We start from the raw sequence: 24,039 nt of genomic DNA, 5'->3' as shown, positions 1-24,039 counted from the left end.
TAAAAGAGTGGTGGGAGGCACAGGAAGAATTGTTGGCGGCGCTATTGAGACTTGAAAAGTTCCACTACACCGCATTCCAACAGCGACTGCATGCGGAGGGCGATCGTTTTGGGGCGCTACTTGCCAAATTGATTCATAATGAGAAACCAGTGTCTCCCATCGTGCAGATGAGGACTGCTGACGGCTGCGCGGTGTACAGCCTGCAAAAAATCTTAGACATCCTAGCTGATCAATTGGCTGGGGTATACGCGGGGCGCCCTACGCTGATCCTGGGCAGAGTGGTGCGGCTCCTCACTGCACTGAATTTACGTTGTTTAGAAAGAGAGACCAGCCAATTGCTGGACAACCCAAGGAAGTAACTAAAATCTGCGAAGAGCCCAGGGAGTTATGGCCTACTGGCCGCCTTCTATAAGAAATTAGCATCTTTTCTGGCAAACCACCTCCTGGAGGTATACAACGAGTCATTTTAAAACCTAACACTCCCATCATCCTTGAATGAAGCCTTGGTGGTTATGAATCCCAAGGCGGATAGTGATACCCAGCTCCCCGGGTCATACAGACCCATTTCCTTGTTGAACATAGACATAAAAGTTCTTAGCGGAATCATGGCGGCCCGACTGCAACCGCATATGCAGCACTTAATTCACCCCGACCAAGCGGGATTCATTCCCAAACAGAGCACGGCCCACAATTTAAGACAGCTAGCCCACGTATTGCACTCACCCTTATAAAAATAGGAGGAGTGTGCCCTGGTGTTGTCAGCTATTGAACAAGCGTTTGACTCAATTGGGTCGGTGTATCTCTGGGAGATCCTGCATGCAATGGGTGTGGGGACACAATTCCTGAAATGCATGCGGCTATTATACACAGAACCCCGTGCCAGGATCAGAGTAGGGAGGTTAGTATCGCGGGCCTTTAGGTTGCAACGTGGCACTAGACAAGGATGCCCGTTATCGCCGCTTCTTTTTGCCATGGCAATGGAACCCCTAGCAGCAGGCCTGTGGAAAGAGATGGAGGCCTTTGGGATCCCACTAGGAGAGACCAACCATGTGGTGTCTATATATGCGGATGACACCTTGGTGTATCTCCGATACCCTGCCCAGGTGATACCGATACTACTGGGGGCCCTTGAAAGGTTTTGACACGTGTCAGGGCTATGGATTAACTCAGGGAAGTCTAAATTAATCCCAATGGGGAGACTGGCTTTGCTCCTAGACAAGGGACTGCCAGGGGTTGGGCTCCCATGGGTGAGGACTGCACCTCAATTCCTAGGGGAATAGACTGGTGGAGACGGCCAAACAGTATTTGGTGCTTAACATTGGAAAAGTAATTGAGGGATTGCGGGGTTCGGTGTGCCTTTGGCAGGAACTGCCCCTGTCCCTTATAGGGAGGATTGCCCTGACCAAAATGGTTGTCCTACCCTAATGTCTTTATGTGATGCAGCATTTTTTCTTTAAGATCCCCAACATTTCTTTATAACGCTGAACAGGCTTCTGACAGATTTATTCTAGGGGCCCAAGCTCAGACGGTTCAGCCTGGCCACTCTTCAGAGAACCTGGCAGAACGGGGGACTGGACGTTCCATGACTGGAATTTTATTATGCTGCTCCTCCGCTGCAGGATGCTGTGCACCCGGTTGGACGGTGATGAGAACTGGGAGAAGGCCCTGTTGGCAGGGACCTTCAGGGATAGAACATTGCCTGAACTGCTATTTGTGGGAGCACAGGTGCCCTTGACGAGCCCATATATTGTTCGACATGTGGCAGAGATAGGGGAACTGGTAGTCCGGAGAGTGCTAAGAAGGGCTCCCTACGCCCCAGACATGCCCTTGTGGGTTTTTCGACCCTTTCATCAGATTACCGCATCTATGTCTGTGCGCAGATGGTGCGAGGGAGGGTGCCTGACCATGGGGGACCTATATGACAACAAGCAGTATATCACGGGCAAGCAGGCGATGGAAGCCTTTGCCCTAGGCCCAGGGCAGTTCCTATAGTATAGGAAAATAGCCCAGGTGCCTAGGGAGCTGTGGCCCATGCTCCCTGACGAACATACTGTCTCTAATGTGTTACAGACTCTGATAATGATGACCAAGAGGCACAGATTGATCTCACACTTATACCGGGCAATCTGGGACGACAGGGCGGTCCGCACACTATCGGTCCAGGCAAAATGGGAGACACTGAAGGAGAACCCCATAACAGAGAGGGACTGGACTAAAATCCACGAAGGAGTTAAGCAGGTGAGCGCGAATACACGGTTCAATTCAATTATGTACCCCAGACATATCTTACTCCCAAGATGTTACACAGGATTTATCCGGAACGATCAGGGCAATGTCCTAGGTGTGGGGAAAGGGAAGCTATATTTATCCACATGGTCTGGTCCTGCCCAGACCTTCAATTATACTGGAATGACGTCCTGACCGTGTTGCCGGGAGCAACGGGGTGGGAGATATAAAGGGACATCCGTGTGGTGTTGCTTGATTTACTGCCCGACCTAAGAACAAGAGTCGTAGTAGGAAGTTTGCCCTTTTGGGACTAGTGTTGGAGAAACGCCCGATAGCTATCTCATCGTTGAGCCGCAGGCCGCCCAAAATGCTGCGATGTGTGCGAGACATTAAGGAATGGGCGATGGCCGAGGTGATTCGAATGCAACAGACCAGAAGCGATGAAAAGCTAGAGGATGACCTGCAGGCATGGAGAGTGATATTGGGAGAGCTGACAAGTGAGGGGGCAGACACTGAACCATGAGAAGAGGCCACTCGGAGTGCACAGACAGGTAGTAGGCCAGAGGGCAATTATGGGGAAAGGGGAGAACGCTCATCTGGGACATATTAGACAGCGTACTGATGTGGATAAAAAGATCATGGGTTCACATTACGGGATGCACACCAGACATGGCGGGGGGTATGATATAGTTGTGAGTGAGGGGGATGGATGTTGGGTTTATTTGACACAGGTTTCCTTTGGAACGCTTCAGAGACATGGACCAAGGTATAGAGCCTCACAGGGACGGAGGCCAGTAAGTAAGAATTCATGATGATGGGACTAAGTTCTTACTGATTGGATTAATGCACATGCATAGAATGTATCTAGCCCATTCAACCTTGTGTTCACGAATATTTGATGACCCTTATTGTATGACTCTGAGACTATCCATGCCGTTTTTGTCATGTTTGTTTCAAAATACCAATAAAGATATATTTAAAAAAATATATATATTAACCTGCTTCACGTCTATGGTGGTGGCTACTATTTTGGCAGCTCTCGTTGTGCACTACTCATACTCTCACATATTACATCACTTATGACATGCTTAGCTGGGGTAAGCCTCGCAAGGATATCTGTATATCACAGTTTCCCTTATTTTGCTAGCAAGAATATTTGACCCTGGCCCAACAGAAAAAGACCACCGGAGGTTCTGTGTTGGGCACTTTAGACCAGTTTATTATACGTGCATCATCGGCACTGGAGAGAGAAATAGTTCTGACTGAAAAGAGACTCTCTATGGATCCAACATTTGATAGAAGGTCCTCTCTGGGCAATTTGGCGCAGGCAAAGTCCCCCCATGACACTCTTGCTGTTCCCCTGAATACAGTGCCCGAAGTTACCCGAGGACAAACCAGCGCAACATCCGCGACTAGCTTATCTAATCTGGAGGGGAGCGCTAGCAGGGGCTCTATAATAAATTCTGTGGACAGCAGCATCCTGACTGAGCCTACACGAAGATGCATACACACTCGAAGCGCAAACTCTGCTTCTATAAATAGGTTAACAACGGAATTAAAGAGGAAACGGGTAGATGTGCACCAAAAGGGAAGGAAAACAAAGGCAAAGAAGCTTAATCCGGAGATAGACGATAATGGTCCTCCAGCCAAGACAACCCTCGAAGTTACCCCCCCAGAGGCGGGACTTGCCGCCCCAATAACAGGTCTTAGGGAGGAGACATCATCCAATTGGGGAGAGGACATGTGGGTCAAAATGGAACATCTGTTCATTAAATCTTGTGCTCCCATATATGCAAGGTTGGACAAAATAGATACTAGGTTGAGCATCCTCGAGGCCGAAGTAGCGAGGGTCCAGGATAGAGGGGCCTCAATCCTAGGAGCAAAGGGATTAAAGAAGCAGAGTAGGCCAACAACAGAACCTGTAGCTGGGATATCCCCAGCTACCCGTGGTGAAGTAGGAATGTCTGGACATGGCCTTTCACAGATAACTCATTTAGATCACCAAGGGCAGGATAGAGGTTCAATGCCAACTGGGAGTGACCTAGCACCTCAACAATGTATAAGGGGGAGGGACCTTGTAACACCACCTTGATTACGAACCTTCCTGAGACAAACATCACACCCTCTAGAGACCGACCGTGGAAAATCACACCATGTATTAACCTCCCCCCGGCCTGTGCACCATATGTGGCAATACTAGTGGGGGTACCAGCACTAAGATCGGGTCAATGGGAGGACTATCCCGCCTTGAAAAGAAAGTGCATACAGTGGTTGAATGCAAATCGCCCGCTCCCCCCTACGGCATCGGCCGAGATTTTATTTGCCCGAAGGGTAGAGTGGGTAGGGGGTGGAAAAAAACTAGACAGGGGTGATTGCATAATAATTAATTTCAAGGATACTAGAGCTGTTGTGCACATATGTGGGTGGGTGCAGGAAAGGCACAGGCCCCAAATAAAAGTTGTGCCCCTTGATTATTTCTATTTAGAGGGGAATATGTCCCCAGGACATGACTGTTCAGGAGCAGGGGGGGTTCCTACAGGAAATTCCTGGGGCATTGAGACGAGGAACAGGTACGATGTACTTTCGGGGCTCGAGGAATGTGATTGACGCCACCCGCCCCAGGTACAGACTGGAAACTTGGATGGCCGTAGTACACCTACGATGGAGGGTACAGGGATAGTCAGGGGTTCCCAAAAAGATCTATCAACGGGTCTGCATGTTCAAACCTTAGGGGGAACACAGGCATCCCATGCGCTGTTAGATCCCGATGTTGGGAGTGTTAATTTACTGCCTATCATTAGGGTGGGTGGATTGGATTCCCGACCAGATTTAGGGATAAATATGAGCGCAGTGGGGTCCCAAACCATGGACCGGGAGGTTATTACAGAAATCCTTCTTTCTCCCTTTTCGAGCGATCTGTCCTTGCTGTCCTAGAAGATTGCTGGTTTAAGCTCTAAGATATCACAGGAAGAGTGGGCTGATTTTATTGAGGGATACGATATATGTTTGTTCCAGGAGACGTGGGTAGTGGATCATGTTTTCGGTCAGGGCTATTTGAACTTTTATATTCCTGCAGAGAAGAAAGATAGGGGACGGCCAGCGGGTGGTTTGGTAATTTGGGTTAGGCAGGCGTTGGCCTGTACTGTATCACAACTACCCACAGCAAGTAGTGACATCCTAGTCGTAAGAATGAAGATAGGGTCAGGGATGCGAGTAGATATATATTATATCTACACACGTGGCCTTCCTGGAGGGTGTCGTTCTGAGGTAGTGACAGCAATGGAACTCATGCTAGAGTCATCACCTAGTAAAGTCTGGCCGATAATCGGGGGGGACTTTAACACTACGTTCGAGCCGATGGGGCCCGACGACGGGAGCCTTATGGAAGAGGAGGACTGTAAGTGGGGAATACCTATCCTTGAAATCCCACCGATAAAAAGATGGACAGAGGCGGCCATCCATCTAAAGGGTCTTTGTTTGGGCCTGCAGTTGAGGGCGGCTAACGGCCGCACTCTTTCTGACAGGACCAGGGCTGCAACTTTTGATAATGGGATCTCGTCAAGCCGTATAGACTACTGGCTGGTCAGCCTACATCTGTGGCAGTTTCTAAATGATATGGTTGTAGTAAACCAAGTTGAAAGTGACCACAATCCGCTTATTATGACCTTGGTGGGGGTGTTATGTAAGGCAATCCCCATTAGGGATACCATAGCTAATCATGATATTGTGGTTAGTAATGATATGCACCACCTTAAGTGGAACCACATCGTCGATCACCCGGAGATAGTGGCCAAAATGGAACTAGAATTAAGTAACACCATAGGAGTATTAGGTACCAAAGATGACAGCCAGGAATGGAAGATGATGGTGATGGAGGAGCATACCACCCTCTTTGATCGCCTGAAGTCTTATTTTCTCAAGCATGGTAGCGCCAGGAAATCGAACATAAAAAAATCCCACAGGTGGTATAATGAGGAATGCCGCAAGGCCACCGTCGAGTTAGGATCTGCCCTAGGAAACAGAGATGGGGACAGAGTAAGGCTGGCAAGGAACAACTATAGGAAAGTAGTCGGAGATGCTAAAAAACAATGGGACCAGGCTAGATGGGGTGACCTATTGGAAGCATGCAAGGATAAAAATCCGAAAGTATTCTGGGATAAATACAAATGGGAGAAGGGTGGATGCCCAGATCCCCCACAGAATAATGTTGCCCAGGAGCACTGGGTGGAGCACTTTAAACCCCAGTATGCACCACCAACAGATGAATCCGATAGTAGACCCCTCGATGACAAACCCTATACTAAACGGGTATTTACCTTGGGTGATGTGGCCAGGGCATTAGACACAGTGACACCTGGTAGAGCCGCGGGGCTCGACTGTGTACCCGTTGATGTATTTTTGCACAATAAACCGCTGTGGAGTAGTTATATATGCACAATTGCCAATGCAGTCGCATGCGGTGCTCCAATCCCTTCCTCATGGAAGGGAGCGGAAATAATACCTGTTTACAAAAAGGGCGATAAATCGGTGGCAGGCAATTACAGGCCGATCAGCCTTATAGCTTCAATCCAAAAGGTCGTAGGGCAGTTGATTATGCAGAAAGTACAGTTATGGATAGATGAACACCACATACTTACCCCATTGCAGGCAGGGTTTCGCCCTCTTACAAGCACAATAGATCAGGTATTCCGTTTTATGACAATTTCTTGGAAGACAGTTTTACTGGGCAGGGGAGCATTGTATGCAGTGTTCGTAGATCTGAAGGCAGTGTTCGATACCGTGCCACGCTGCAAGCTGTGGCACGTATTAGGAGAATTGGGCATGCCTCCGGAGTTGTTGTCCCTAATCGTCAGCTTACATGAGGAAAACTATGCTTGGGTGCGGTGGGGATCCAGGGGCGAGGTCACGGAGACCTTTCCTGTTGGCAGGGGAGTGAGGCAGGGCTGTGTGCTTGCACCTACCCTGTTCTCACTCTTCGTCAATGGGGTGACAAATTACCTGGCCCTGGTCCCCTCCGACGCCCCAGTATTATCACGAGTCCACATCCCTGTCCTCATGTTTGCGGATGATACCCTATTAATTTCCAAGACACCCAGTGGCCTGCAGAAAACTCTAGTGAGGTTCGAAGAGTTCTGTAGAATCCGTGGGCTAGAAATAAATACGGGATAGACTAAACTCATGTCATTTAATGAACATAGATCATTCCAGAGCAAAATTAGCATGAATAATGTTATGCTAGAGCAAGTTAAAGCCTTTGTATATTTGGGCGTATCCTTACAGAAGGACATGGGTTGGAAACACCAACACAACCTGACCACTCTCAAATTCAAACAACAGGTGGGGGTGCTTCTAGGGAAGTTTAGAACCTCTTGCACGAAGCCCGTTACCCCGGTATTGGAAATTTACGGGCTAAAGGTTTTGAGCTCTGTTCTTTATGGGGCAGAGTTAGGGGGATTCGCAAACCTGAACCAACTGACTGCGGTTGAGAATTCATTCCTACGTAAAGTGATTGGAGTCCCAGTGAGTACCCCGATGTATCCTCTTCGGATAGATCTAGCTAGAAAGGCTGTAAATGACTCCGCAAAGCTCTGACCACTATTATACTGGCGAAGACTTTGGTGCACAGAAGAACTAGAGCATTACGCCAATGGTCTCAAGGACGTTATGGAAGCTGACATCTTCCATAAAATTCCTTGGCTTAAAGAGATCAGATCGCTCCTTGTGAGGATGGGCTTGAGTGAATTGTGGAATGATCCCCAAAATGCAGTTTTCCCATCAAAAAAAGCATTGAAGAAAATGTATTGGGATTGGGTAACGGAAGAGGCTTGCATGAGCAGATACACAAGGCACCTAACAGGCCTATTTCTAGAATTTAAACAAAGACCTGCACTAGAAAAATACTGGGATGCAATTACGAAACCCCATGATAGGAAAGTGTATTTTCAACTGAGGGTTGGTTCCCTCCCATTAAGGTAGTTCACAAGTAGATGGGTAGGGTCCTCAAAAGAAGTGTGCCCTTGGTGCCCAGACAATCAGGAAACTTTAAGTCATCTATTGTTTTTCTGTCCTATTTACACTGCAACCCGAAGGGAATGGGTCATTCCCATATGCAAATTACTGGGCTTCAGAAAGCATGAGGAAGCACTTAGAGTTCTTCGATCAGACGCGTCTCCTCATATTGCGATTGCCTTGGCCAAGTTTTTAGGCTGGGCATGGTCCATTCGAGCTAAGGCGTTCAAACAACACCCACCCACTCCCTAAGAGATAGCTGTTTACAGTTGGAAACATTGGGGAAGTGGAGGTAATCCCAACTCATGTTTTGTCATCCATGGGAGAGAATGTGTCTTATATTATAGGAATTGACTGGGGTTTGCATCCAGACCATTCTTAGCATCATTCGACAAATGCTTTATATTTAATATATTTTAAGATCTTTTTATTATGTAAATAATTGTATTTGCAGTTTTATATTTTAATCACATCAACATTGTCCAATTGATGTAAGGTGTTTTTAAAAGCTTTTAAGACAGAAATGTCGAATAAAGTTATTATGATGACATGCTTAGCGACTGCACTAATAATATCCCTAATGACACCAATCATTACATCATTTATGAGAGAACTGTGTTTGGCAGCAGTGCAAGTTATATTTATTTTATGGCACAGTTTATTGTTACTTCTGAAAGTTATAACTGGTTACTTTCAGTGTATTTTCAGTTTAATTGTCCTGTAGGAACTTGAACTTGCTTCCTGCCATGTACAGTGTTGTCATAAATGATGTCTTTTCTGTTGTCATCATATGTGATGTCACTGAACACGTCATGAGTGATGTAAAATGTGAGGTCTAAAGCAATGAATTGTGAGGACACAATCTATAGTTACTTTCAGGCTTCACCTGTCTCTGGCAGGGGGTTGACTGGCTGTGGGGGTGGCCAGGCCCTGCGGCCAACAACCCCACCATGCAGTTTTCTCTTTACTTCTACAGAATTACAGAATTTTTTATTGATAATTAGATTAGTATTCCCTGCCTGCACTCTCCCGGCTTTGGAAAAGTGCACTGGCGTGGGGGATATCTTCATCGGACCATGGGGGATTAGTTCCCCAGGACCATATTCTGGTGCGGCACGAGCCAGCTCTGTTGCCTCATTGCAAATGCCCCTCTCCAGTTAAAAAAATGCTTTTGCCTGGGTCCTTGGGTCTGTGGATGAGGTCCACGGCTTGGGGTGGCGGCCTGACACCCCTTCCCCATAACAATAATAGTAGCTCTAGTGAAGGGGCCCAAAGCCTTAAAATGGACACCGAAATTAATACTTACACCGATCCCCCAGGACAAAGCCTAACCCGGGAGGCTTATATATAATTTTTTTAATGGAACCACAGATCTGTGGATCCATGGTACTGTTAAAAAAACCTATATGTTTTTGACCCCAGAGCGGGTACCTCCGAGGCTGCCCCACAGGCCTAGTAGTAGGGTATCCCTACCCTTCCCCCTACATGTGTTTTTAATCTATTTGCAGGACAAGACACTTATTCCTCGAGCCCTAAAATGATGATTGCCACATCTCTGTTGATGTGGTGGCAGCCAATCAGTTAATCAGATCTTATCTTTGGATCTGTCAGATCAACAGATCTTCTGCAGTGTGGAGTATACATGCATTTTGAACCTTAATTTCTCAAAACCTACTCAACGAAATCACAAATGCACACTTTGAGGATCAAGGTCTAGTTTTCTGCTAAATTGTAAGTGATGTCACTGACCAAGTCATACGTGATATAATCAGTGCATTGCAAGGGCATAAGTTACAGTTAGCTCAAGTAACTATAACTGCTGAATTTCAAGGATCTTGTACAACTGAAATCTGAGCCTAACTATAACATCCCTGTAACCTTTGATTTATTCAGGGGTTTTCTAAGGTTCTTTTAATTCTTTTTCTTAACTATAAGATCCCTTTAGCCTTTTTATTTCAGTGACTTTCTAAGGTTTGTTCAGTGTTATTTTCTAACTGTATCTCCCCTGCAATCTTTGTTTTTTTCTGTGGATTACTAAGGTTTTTAAAATTGCATTTCCTAACTGTAACCTGTAACCTTTGAGGGTGAGTGCATGAGTGAGTGCATGAGTGTCTCAGTGGATGTGGAAGTGAGTGGTTGAGTGTTTTTAATGGGTGATGGGTGAATGAGTATCTGAGTGAGTGTCTGAGTGAGTCTGTGAGTAGTTGTCACAGTGTCTGAGTGGGTTTATGAGTCCCTCCATGTGTGTGTGAGTCAGTCTATGAGTGATTGGTTCTGTGAGTGGGTGCATGACTGGATGAGTCAGTCTGTGAAAAGGTACATGAGCCTCTGAGTGGCTGTGTTAGTGAGTGCATCATTATCTCACTGGGTCTGTGACATTTCAGACATGTGTCTGAATAGGTCTGTGAGTTAGCGCATGAGTGTCTGTGTGGATCTGTGACTCAGCATGTCAGTGTCTCAATGGGTCTGTAAATGAGCGCATGAGTCTCTGAGTAGATATGCCACAGGGTGCGTGAGTCTCTGAGTGGGTCTGTGAATGAGTGCGTTAGTGGGTCTGTGACTGGGCACATAAGTGTCTCAGTAGGTCTGTAAGTGGACACATGAGTGTCTGACTGGGTGTGTGTCTGGGTGCGTTACTGTTTCAGTGGGTCTCTAAATGGGAACGTCAGTCTCAGTAGATATATAACTAGGTGCTTGAGTGTCTGAGTAGGTCTGTGAGTGGGTACATGCATGTAAGAGTGGGTCTGTGAGTTGATGTGTGAGTGTCTCAGTGGGATTGTGAAAGGCTGCGTGTGTCTGTGAGTGGGTCTGTGACTGAGCACATGAGTGTGAGTGGGTCTCTCAGTGGATGCATAAGTGTCTAAGTCTATCCATAAGTGTTTGAATGGGTCAATGAGTAGGTGCATGAGTATCTGTGTGAGTCTAACAGGGCTTGTATTAGTGTGTGAGTGAGTGTGTCAATGTTTATAATATTTTTTTAATTCATCAAGATTTGTGGCTCAGCCGCAACATTATTGTCACTGTCACTGACCATGTCATGAGTGATGTAATATGTGACATCATCAGCAGTGCATTGCGGGGGTGCAAGTTATAGTTAGCTCAGCTAACTATAACAGCTCAATTTCACAGGTTTTGAACAAGTGAAATGTCAGCCTAACTATAACGTTCTTGTCATCTCTTATTTTATCCATGAATTTCTAAAGTTTTTTAAATGCTAATTCCTAACTATAATGTCCCTGAAACTTTTGGTTTTCTCAGGGAATTTATGAGGTTCTTTAAATCCGTATTCCTAACTGTAACGTCACTGTAACCATTGTTTTTTTCAGTGAATTTCAAAGTTTTTTTATCTAGCAGTCATGTTTGCAGAGTAGTGGAGAAAATGTGCTGAGCCTCCAAGCAGCTCTCAGGAATTCCACTGCGTAGAACTTACAGGAGCTACCAGGAGGGCTTCTTGGCCCCAAAGTCCCTCTGGAGTAAAGTGGACTGCATCCCCCAACCAGTAGTGCACCAGGAGGTGCATTTGCAGAGTGGTGGAGAATGGGGGGCATGGCCTCTAAAGACCTCTTAACAATTCTACTGTGTGGGACTTACTGGAGGTAACAAGAGGGGTAGTTGGACCCAAGGATATCCTAGTGGGCCAGCTATCCCTCCATGTCCCAATCATGCCTAAAGATGCCATCGATGTTTTTAGTGACATTGTGATTGAAGACCTCAAAAAACTCAATACCACTATGAATCACAAAATACAACGTATAAAATATTCACATTAACAATACCTGAATCTCATTAAAAAAACTTGGAGATGATCAAGAAATCATCATCAACAAGGCAGATAAGGGCGGGAACATTGTTCTTTGGCCAAGGCAACAATATCTGGAAGAGGCTAACAGACACTTGGGAGATAGTTTATGTTATCGGAAAGTTTCCATGCAATATTTATGTAAAGAGAAAGAGACTGTATTTGACAAACTGAACCACTGGAAACGATCTGGACTTCTTACCAAAAATGAAGTAGCTTTTCGTAAAAATGACCATCCAATCATTCCAGTTTTATACTTCCTCCCAAAGGTCCACAAAGGCATCATTTCTGGGAAGCCCATTATTTCTGCTAGACACAGTCTACTAGAATCAATGTCAAAATATGTAGACTACTTCCTACAGGAATTTGTCTTTGGTCTGCCGTCTTTTATTAAGGATACTAGTGACTTCATTAGAAAGCTATATGAAATAAAATTGAAAGAAGGTTATCTTTTGCTGGTGATGGACATCTCTTCGCTTTACAGTATTAATCATACTGATGGCATCACAGCTGTCCAATTCTTCCCCGATCAAAGATCGATTCGTTTATACGACACAACCGCATGGTGATATCTATGCTTGAAGTCTGTTTAAATAACAATCTCCTTCTGTTTAACAGGGATTTGTACCATCAATTTAGAGGTGTGGCTATGGGGGCATGCTTCTCCCCCAGTTATTCGTGTCTCCACATTGGTTGGTGGGAGGAGCATGTCCTCAGAACAGAACACAAGTTGGCTTGGGATTCACACTTTATTCATTGGTGGCGTTACATTGGTGATGAATTTACAAAATGGAAAGGCATTAGAGACTGTTTTGTAGCGTCTATCAATGATAATGATTTACATTTCACAGCTTCAATCAGAGACAAGTGTGTAGAGTTTCTGGACGTGCAGATCTATATAGACAAAGGAAAGATCCATATGAAACTCCACCATAAAAGTACGGCTGGAAATTTGGTGCTACATGCAAGTAGTGCACATCCTCTGCATTTAATAAGTAGCATTCTAAGAATTCGGCGCATTTGCAGCCCTGATATTGATCTAGAGCAGTGCCAATCTGAAGAAGTTAAGCGGTTCATTTCCCGTTGGTATAGCCGCACTACAGTTATCAATGCCCTCTCTTGAGCCAATTCCCTGACTAGAGAACACTGTTTGTCATCTAACAACATCATTGTGAATAGACCAATTGCCACCGCCAATACTGACCCTACTGCTGATAACACTCTAGAAATAAGGCTGATTACCACCTTCAGCAGGCAAGAGAGACAGATACGCAACATTGCCAATGCTCATTGGCCGATCATTTTAACTGATATCACCCTAGGTCAAATTCCCCCTAAACGACCCTCTATTACAGTCAGACGTGTTACCTCTATGAGAGTCTCTCTAGTTAAGAACAGTCCAGAGTTCACTACCACACAAACTTGGCTTTCCGATAAGACAGGATTTATTAAGTGCAATTCCTGCTGTGCTTGTAAATTTTGGGTAAATACTTGTGAATACACAATTGCTTTTAACTCTAAACCCATCAAGATCAAGAGACATTACACCTAACATACTGAATTTGCAGTCTACATTGTAGAATGTTCCTGTGGCCTCAAATATGTGGGCAGCACCAAGCATCAGGTTTTCAATTGCATTTTACAAGATCTGAGGGCAGCTGTTAACTCGGACCCTAATTATCCTGTGGCCCGTCACTTTAAATTAGTTCATGACAACAATCTCAATGAGCTTAAATATTTTGTCATTGGTGCTGTCCCTGTACCACGTCGAGGAGGTAATCGTGAAAAACGCCTCAGGCAGTTAGAGTCCCATTTTATTCTTGCACTTGACACCATAATACCAAACAGATTAAACATTAGTGAGGATTTGCATAACTTTTTATTAATCTGCTCTTCCTATGTCTGTTTTAACAACATTGTGTTTGTCGTTTCTATTTTTCCATCATTATGTATTTTTTGGAAGTCCCTCGTTGTGGCTTTTAACATCCATCAGGGATAGAATTTTTTTTTAAGTGTTTACATCAGTTTTAGGTAATTCATGACTATGTCTGATTTTATAACTTTGTTTGCCAGCTATTACCAAATTGGAGGACTAATATGTAAGCTTCTGGCCAGCTTCAAGTTGCTATTAGATTTTTCATGTTTTTGAACAACACCTTAGCACTTTACTCATTGCACTTTATGGTTCTTGCACTAGCACTTTATTTCTAAACTTGTTGACTCTTTGAAGGCAGGGGTCCTCCATTGCTGCTTATTGTACTATATAGGAATGTCCTTTTTTGCTACAATCATTGTGATTATGTTTCTATCAGTGTGTCTTCGTATTTAAATAACAGTATGTTTTTCCTATTGATTTGCTTTATTTTACCAAATATAAGTGGACTCTATTTGCACTTTCACTTTGAGAAATCAGCACTTGCACTTTGATAACTTATCAATGAACTGTGGTATTGACCATTTATGTGTGTTGTGACGCTGCTATTTATCTATGTATTTATCATCGTATTATGGCGATCTGTGGTTTACAATAATTATGTTGCATAAAATTAGGACTCTGTTTATACACTTCTAGTGCCGTACATCGCAATCTTGACATATTTTGTTGTTTCCGTGAATCTGTTATTTCCTTTCATGTGTATTAACCCCATAGTCTTTCCACCATGTCCATGAGCTCTAATTAGTGTTTTGCGCCGTGGCTGGGTGTTTGTTTTCACTATATAAATGATGGCATTTTGGAAGTGTGTCATGTGGTCTAGACCACGCTCTGACTGTCGACATGCATCATGGCAGGCACTAGTCAGAACTACATTATGTGCCATGATTTGATTAAAGCACTTTTTAAAATTTAAAATGTCACCGTTTGGCAGTCCGTACCTTGTGTGTCTCACTGGATCCATGGTGGGCTAGGATTACTCATATATATATATATATATATATATTATCTACTGGCGGTCGCCAGTAGATAGTTATAGTTAGGACCGTGTTTCCATAGGAAATCTCAAAATTCTATTTTGAATAACTTTGGCGCCGGTTGACGAATCCTCGCGAAATTTTCAAAACTAATGGGGCGCTCAGTTCAGCTCCTACCCTGAAAGTCTCGGGGTGATTCGTCAAGCGGGGACCGAGAAAAAAGGGGGTCCCAAAACACGTTTTCCGCATGCATTTTTCCATAGGACCTTTAGTCGCAGCTACAGCCCGAACGGCTGAACAGAATTACTTGAAATTTGGTTGAGAGGTAGCCATAAGGTCAAGGAAGTGCCTTTCGCAGGTCTGGTTTAAATCTGCTTAATATTTCCTGAGAAAATAGCATTTAAAAGCATATATATATCTATACGCGCGCAGGGTGCGCGCACCGTGCGCGCACGGTGCGAGCACCCTAACGTGCGCGAGCGTAATTCTGATTGGTGGTTACATGTTAGTCAACGTTCGAATCGGTTGAAATCAGGAAGTGTCGGCCGCCATTTTGTTTGTTTTCAGTGCGAGAGTGAAAAAGGAAGGTGGCGAACGTGAAAAGGGGGCAGGGTAGAGAGTTCCTGACCCCCTATCCTTGGTCAGGGGGTCCCTGAAGGACCCCGAAGGCAAAAACAATTTTTTTTTTTTTTTAAATCGCAGGGGTGCATGCACCGTGCGCGCACCCTGAAAAACTAAAAAAAAAAAAATCGCGGTTTATTGTAGTTTATTGTAAAATAAATATATATAAAAAAAAAATAATACATAAATAAATTAGCATTTAAAAAACCGTAGAAATTCACTGAAAAAACCATAGGTTTCACACACGTTATAGTTAGGAATTAGCATTTAAAAAACCTTGCAAATTCACTTAAAAAACCATAGGTTTCACACATGTTAAAGTTAGGTGGATATTTCACTCGTAAAAAACCAATGAAATTCCCCCGTTGTAGTTAGTTCAGATAACTATAACTCGCGCGACCACCACTCTATCACAAGGATGATGTCATCAGCGATGTCATGAGTGATGCCACTGACCATGTCATGAGTGATGTAATATGTGACGTCATGAGCAGTGGATTGCGGGCGCGCGAGTTATAGTTATCTGAACTAACTACAACGGGGGAATTTTATTGTTTTTTTACGAGTGAAATATCCACCTAACTATAACATGTGTGAAACCTATGGTTTTTTAAGTGAATATATATATATATATACATATATATATATTACCTACTGGCGGTCGCCAGTAGGTAGTTATAGTTAGGACCAAGTTTCCATAGGAAGAGCATTTATTGTTTTGCTTATAACTTTGGCGTCGTTTGATGAATCTTCATTAAATTTTCCAAACAAATTATTGGTTCATATCAGCTCCTATGTTGAAAGTTTGGGGGTGATTCGTCAAGGGGGGGCCGAGAAAAAAGGGGGGTTCCAAAACATGTTTTCTCAAGGCAATTTCCATAGGAAACTTTAGACAAGACTGCAGGTCGAACGGGGGAACGGTATTACCCCAAATTTGGCAGGGAGAGTGTATTGGTCTAGAAAGCACGCTTTTGTTTATTTGGTGTAAATCCGTTCAGTAGTTTTGGAGAAATATCGAAATTTGCAGATATCGATATTTGGGAATTCCGCCATCTGATTGGCTGATGCATTACGAGCATGAGCTTGCTGTTTATTGGCTGCGAGGTGTTGCAAATAGGAAGTGTTGGCAGCCATTTTGTGATTCCGCTGAAAAGAGTAAGGGGAAAAAAGGGCAAAAAGAGTAGGAAACAGAAGGATAGGAGCACTGTAACCTCTGTGGGGGAGTGCGAAGCGAAGTAGTCACTCCTACCGGTCTGAAAGTGCGGTGTTGCTCAGAGTGACATGGTGCTGAGATGAGATGCTGCTACACTCGGATATGAAACCAAGAGCCTAAACCTTGAGCTCATTGCTGTAAAGTGATGTGTTCTGGTCTTTGTAGCATACCTGTGCAAGTAGTGTTAGTAGGCATTTATACCATACAGGGAGTGGGAAGCAAACTACTGACCTCTACCGTGCGTTTATACTATACCGGAAGTGGGAAGCATAGTACTCATCACAAAAGAGCTGCTCCTAGTGTGATAACCCAAACGAGTTACAAGAACGACGTAAGTGTGGGCATTTCACAAAAAGATACGGACTGGTCTCACACACCACCTGGTGTCATGCTTCATCATTGACCAGTCCTCGCCCTCCAAAACCTTCGTTTGATGGAGGGCGGGCATACACTTGACGACAAGGATGCACTTCTAAGTGATTGAGTGGGGGCCCGTGACTATGTGAGTGAGGTTAAAAATCATTATAGTAATCAGTAGCAATTCTTTAATGTGAAATGAAAACTATATGATATTAAAAGCAAGTGTGACGGTGATTGGGACGGTTATTGTTCCCAACCGTCTAGTGAATGGTCTAGTGGATGGTCGACATGTTTCTGCCTGGATGGCCCCGAAGGGTCCGTGGCATTCATCAGGACCTAGAAAAGAAGAATAAAGGGCTCCGTTCTTACCAAATTTGGTAATGTGTAACCACTGCGGGAGTGTGGCAAAAGTCACACTTCACCGTCTTAGAACTGCTTCCAATAGTGAAGCCTGAAATAGAGATTATGGGAAACAATAATGTAACTCGCCGGGTCATTTGTACCTGTAAGGGAAAAAAAGGAAAAAACAATGCATGCATTGGTTGTCGTGCGTGACAGAAGTGTGTACGTGACTTGGTGGCACTCTATTTGTGTACACTAGTGCGGAAATATGGTGGCAGGCGATGCTGCTACCAGGCTTACCCTAGTAATTTGGACAACTTGTCCCATGGGGGAAGGGGCGGGGGAGAAACCACAGTTGTGTTTCCTCTGTAAGAGAAAACATGAAAGAACAGTTCCTTGGTAAAAGCGTTTTGTTGGAAAAGAATATCACAAAACGAGCTACATCGTTATCTTAACCAGTCTCATAAGGTTAGTGAACATTGTTACATCTTTTCACATACTCATATTAACTTACACACTCCATCGCTATTCACTTCAAACACACTCTTACTGTAACTTGTGGTCACTGCATCCCGAAACCTATACGTCCGCTCCCGGTCCTCCCGAATGTGAAAATGGCAGGGAGCGGGCGGAGTATTTAAAGGTTACTTCCGGGTGCTTAATTGAGGTAGATGGAACAACTTGTGGGAATTGACAGCACGTGAGCCATTCCCGGTGTACCGGGCTGCTACTGCCTGGAGCAAAGATGTCGGTTAAAGGCGTGTGAAGTCTCGAAGAAACGAGCTTTATTCGTTAAGAGAGGGCTGAGTTATGATAGCCAATGGGCGGTACCGTGAGACTTGTGCAAACAATAGTGCGCTGGGGAAGGGTTACTGTTATTGGATGAACGGTGTACGAGATTCTTTTTTTTTTTTTTTTTGAAACCGTTTATTGCAATCTCAAATAGTTACAGGTATGGGCCTACAACCGTCTGGCCGGCCGCTAGAGTGGCAGAAGCATATGACATATATACAGAAAAATCTCTTGGCGGTGCAAAAAGGTAAATCAGGGGATATCAGTAGTGCAGGCCACATAACTCCAAACCCACAATACGGTTTCCTTTTGTCGAAACACAACAACACAAAAAACCACACCCGCAAGGCAACCCGCAATCCCAAGTGACAGCACGCGCTCCTTAAGTACGAGATTCTTAAACCCGCTCTAATTGGTAGGACTATGGCGGGGGGTGTGGTTGAATAACGAATACTATGGAACCGTGGCTATGTCGTTGGCAAGGAAACGCACGTGTAATTAGTGCTCGTGCGGTAGTGGCGCGATCATCCGGATGATGGGCTCTGAGTTGAGGTAGCTCTGTGCTGGGTGTGTGGTTTGTTAATAAAGAGACAGAGATTGTGTTGGTCTCATGCTGGAGCGAGTGAAATGGAGACTCTACACCATAAGAATGAGCGATGCATACAAGTTATGGAGAGTTATTAGAGGAAGGCAAATCCCTTCAGTCCCTGGATGCTTGTATGATCAAAAAACCGGAATGATCCCCTGTGCAATGAGCATTCTATGGCAACAAAGGAACACTCCCATACTAAGAGAAACAACCACAAAGCGCTGTGTTGAAAAACCTTTTGAATGGCATATCAATAGTTTCGGAATAAACGATCAGTCATCATTAAGTTAAGTTAGAGTGTGTGTGTCCCACATATATTGATGCTCAAACCAGGTACACAATACGAGATCCTGACGTATTAGGTGTGGAGGGACTATAGTATGGTGTATGGGCCCAGACCATGATATAACGTGAGTCTGTGTGAAAACACGTATATATCGTGGTTGAGGGATGGTGTATTTCAAGTTCATCGATCCATCTATCGTGTCAGCTGTAGCCAGGGGATATCATCATTGAGACCCTTCTCATGGGTACGGAGGCGGTAGACCCATCGTTGCTCTCTAAAATGAAGGTTTTTTGTGAGGTCAGACTTCTCTTTTCTCATGACCTCAAGTATAGTCCAACTGAGGTCTGTTTCTTTGTGGTTTGCTTCGGAGAAATGGCGAGTCAATTTAGCTTTGTTTTTTTTGCACCTGATCGTGCTTCGATGTTCGTTGATACGAGTTCTTATCTTCCTAGTCGTCATACCTACATATTGGAGCATGCAGGGACAAGTTAGAAGATATACAACATTCTCCGTGTTGCAGTTACTGAATGTTTTGAGTTTCCAGGGTTTTCCAGTGCCTATGTCTACCTCTTTGGTGTTCTTGGTGAGGTTACATGAGTTGCACGTACCACAGGCGAAATGACCCACTACACGTGGTTGGTCCCAGAGTCTAGGTTGTTCAGTGTCCTCCATTGTGGTCATCTGGGCATGTACCAGTTCGTCCCTAAGGTTTCTGTTGCGTTTAAATGCAAAAAGGGGGGCTTCCCATTGTTTCCCTGCGCTGTTCAGAATATGCCATCTCTTTCTGATGATTTTTTGAATAGAGTTCGATGCTGGTGTGAATGTAGTGACACATACTTGTCTATTCGTTTTTACTTGCTCGGTATCTTCCAATAGGGCTTCTCTGGGGTTATTGCTTGCTCTTTTATTGGCCCTCTTCACCATCTTTCTAGGGTAGTTACGTGCGATGAGTTTGTTCTCGAGATGTTTCGCTTGTTCTTTGTAGGTCTCTTTCTCAGAACAATTTCTTCTTATCCGTAGAAACTGACCCACCGGAAGGTTCTGTCTGTACAGAGGAAACACAACTGTGGTTTCTCCCCCGCCCCTTCCCCCATGGGACAAGTTGTCCAAATTACTAGGGTAAGCCTGGTAGCAGCATCGCCTGCCACCATATTTCCGCACTAGTGTACATAAATAGAGTGCTACCAAGTCACGTACACACTTCTGTCACGCACAACAACCAATGCATGCATTGTTTTTTCCTTTTTTTCCCTTACAGGTACAAATGACCCAGCGAGTTACATTATTGTTTCCCATAATCTCTATTTCAGGCTTCACTATTGGAAGCAGTTCTAAGACGGTGAAGTGTGACTTTTGCCACACTCCGGCAGTGGTTACACATTACCAAATTTGGTAAGAACGGAGCCCTTTATTCTTCTTTTCTAGGTCCTGATGAATGCCACGGACCCTTCGGGGCCATCCAGGCAGAAACATGTCGACCATCCACTAGACCATTCACTAGACGGTTGGGAACAATAACCGTCCCAATCACCGTCACACTTGCTTTTAATATCATATAGTTTTCATTTCACATTAAAGAATTGCTACTGATTACTATAATGATTTTTAACCTCACTCACATAGTCACGGGCCCCCACTCAATCACTTAGAAGTGCATCCTTGTCATCAAGTGTATGCCCGCCCTCCATCAAACGAAGGTTTTGGAGGGCGAGGACTGGTCAATGATGAAGCATGACACCAGGTGGTGTGTGAGACCAGTCCGTATCTTTTTGTGAAATGCCCACACTTACGACGTTCTTGTAACTGGTTTGAGTTATCACACTAGGAGCAGCTCTTTTGTGATGAATATTTAGTATTGGAGGCTGCTGCTCCTAGAACCCCATGCCTCTTGTTCCCTCCTCCACACATCCAGTGGAGTTCTTTTGTGATTGGATTATGTACAGTTGATGGCTGTGGGAACAAATCAAGGGGTACTCTCCCTATAATAAGGGATTTGTTCTATTATACAGCTTTCTGTTAATAGAATAATCACACCAGACAAATTGTGTGTCTGGTCTCGGGCACCAAGGTCCGAGTCTAAGATCTGACTAAAGGCCACGTCTACAACCACCCTAGTTTCAAGATGGACACCGAACTCTCATTTGGGGATGAAGTCCTAGCAGAGATTTTGAACACACCATCTCTACTAGCGGAAACTGTTGTCACGCAAACAGTACAAAACTCAGATGAGTGGGAAGCGTTATCCACAATGAAAAAAGAGCAAATATGAACAGCTCTTCATGGGGCATTTATGACAGAATATCTCCGGAAAAATACAGCCCCGAGAGGATTGATTGTCACTAATGAGCCTAGACTCTTTCTTAATAACAAAGAGTTCAGAATCAACTGGTCCAGCATCGCTTGGAAGTGTACAAAAGACTGGCTCATCCTTATTATTAACACCGCGAGACAACTGGCCGATGCTCTCCTAGTCGAAATCCAGCAGAGCGAGAGTAGGCTAAAAACTACAGTACAACTATCAACCTTCAAGAAAAAGTTGGACGAGATTAATAAAGACCACTCAGAATACAAGGAATACTTGACTCAATCGAAACTGACGAAATTAAAGAAAGATGTACTGAAGTTCAGTAAGGAAACAGTCTATCCATACATAACGGATGAACATTACGATAAACCAACCCCCCAACAAACAGGGAGAAAACAACGTTTCAGACCAACTCCCCAGAACTGGACGTTCAGTTCAGGAGATGAAAGAAGTGATTCCAGCAGCGATGAAGGCTCAGGACCACCTTTCGGAAGACAACCCCATTACCAACCTCTGATGCAAATTCAACAACCTCAACACCCTCCCTTTGGTTACTGGCAACAACCTTATTTTCAACCAGGGTTTGGTTATCCTCCCGGCCCCCCTTCTTTTTTATTCCAGGGCAGGGGCAGGGGGAGAGGCCGACAAAAAAGAAGAAATGCAAGGGTCCAATGGGAAGACCAACAACAACAACCACAAGGCATGACAACCAGGAGCAGAGGGAGAACGGAGATGCCCTCAACCAGCAGGGATTAACAAATATTGTCAACATCAGCACACACACCCTCACAACTGAAGAAAAGTCCGTCCTTGAGAAAGGTCTGGGCTTTGTTCCCACACCGCGAAATGACCCCTTTAGCCTAAATATGGAACTGGCCCAATTCTTTCGCAAACTCAAACTCCGCGACTTCTTTGGCGACACAACTGAAACCATTGAAGACGGCAGGAAATCAACAGGGCTACGTAAAAAATCAACCTTCCAACCCCCTATGCAGAATATCTCATGTGAAGTACTTGCATTCGAACACGCTGTACTCAGAGACATTGAGAACATAGACTACCAAAACATCAAAGGGTTTGATAACCTGACGGGGAGAGAACGTACGGCCCTACAAACACTCAAAAATAACCACAACATCGTTATAAAACCAGCGGATAAAGGGGGCGCCACAGTCCTCTTGGATCGCACGATGTACCAGGAAGAGTGTCTACGACTACTAGCAGATACCAACAGTTATGCCATACACCTAACAGATCCCACTAAACAAATCATGATTAAAATAAAGAACATAGTGGAAGAAGCACTCAGCAACGATTGGGTTACGAGACAAGAAGCTGATTTCTTGACCAATACTGAACCTAGGATGCCAAGATTCTACATCCTCCCAAAAATCCACAAGAACCGGATGCCGCCCCCAGGGAGACCCATCGTATCAGGGATTGGGTCTGTGCTGGAACCTCTATCACAATTTTGTGATTGGTTCCTGAGGCCAATTGTGAAGGAGGCCCCGTCCTACCTAAGGGACACTAAAGATGTCCTCTGCCTCCTAAGAGATCTGGAGATAGATCCCGTTAGTGATTGGCTTATAACTATGGACATCGAAGCCTTGTATACGAGTATACCCCAACAACGAACACTGGAAGTCGTAGAGAACATCATTCTACGCAGGCAATGGGATTTCATCACCCCCCAACACTTTGTTATGGAATGCGCTGAACTGGCCCTCACAGAATTTTTTTTTCAGTATGAACAGACCATCTACCATCAAATAACAGGTACTTCGATGGAGAGCACTTTTGCCCCTAGTATAGCCTGTCTGTACGTCCAACAATTTGAGGATGACTTTATTAACAATCCGGTGAACCCGTTTCTTAGTCATCTCAAGATTTGGAAACGGTATATAGACGATGTACTGATTGTGTGGAATGGAACAGAGGAAGATGCAACCGCTTTCGTACATTGGGTGAACTCTCAAGACAGACACCTCAAGTTCACACATTCCATCCACAAGGACCACGCTATCTTTCTGGACTTGGACATCACACTCACTGGTAGAGGGTTTTCAACCAAGGTCCATAATAAACCTACAGATAAGAATAGCTTGCTTTTATATGAAAGTTACCACCCAAAAGCCCTCAGACAGAACCTTCCGGTGGGTCAGTTTCTACGGATAAGAAGAAATTGTTCTGAGAAAGAGACCTACAAAGAACAAGCAAAACATCTCGAGAACAAACTCATCGCACGTAACTACCCTAGAAAGATGGTGAAGAGGGCCAATAAAAGAGCAAGCAATAACCCCAGAGAAGCCCTATTGGAAGATACCGAGCAAGTAAAAACGAATAGACAAGTATGTGTCACTACATTCACACCAGCATGGAACTCTATTAAAAAAATCATCAGAAAGAGATGGCATATTCTGAACAGCGCAGGGAAACAATGGGAAGCCCCCCTTTTTGCATTTAAATGCAACAGAAACCTAAGGGACGAACTGGTACATGCCCAGATGACCACAATGGAGGACACTGAACAACCTAGACTCTGGGACCAACCACGTGTAGTGGGTCATTTCGCCTGTGGTACGTGCAA

This window comes from Triturus cristatus, chromosome 10 (genome assembly GCF_964204655.1).
Source record: "Triturus cristatus chromosome 10, aTriCri1.1, whole genome shotgun sequence".
Taxonomy (NCBI): Eukaryota; Metazoa; Chordata; class Amphibia; order Caudata; family Salamandridae; genus Triturus; species Triturus cristatus.
The sequence above is the reverse complement of the archived record's forward strand: the minus strand, read 5'-3'. Positions refer to the sequence as shown.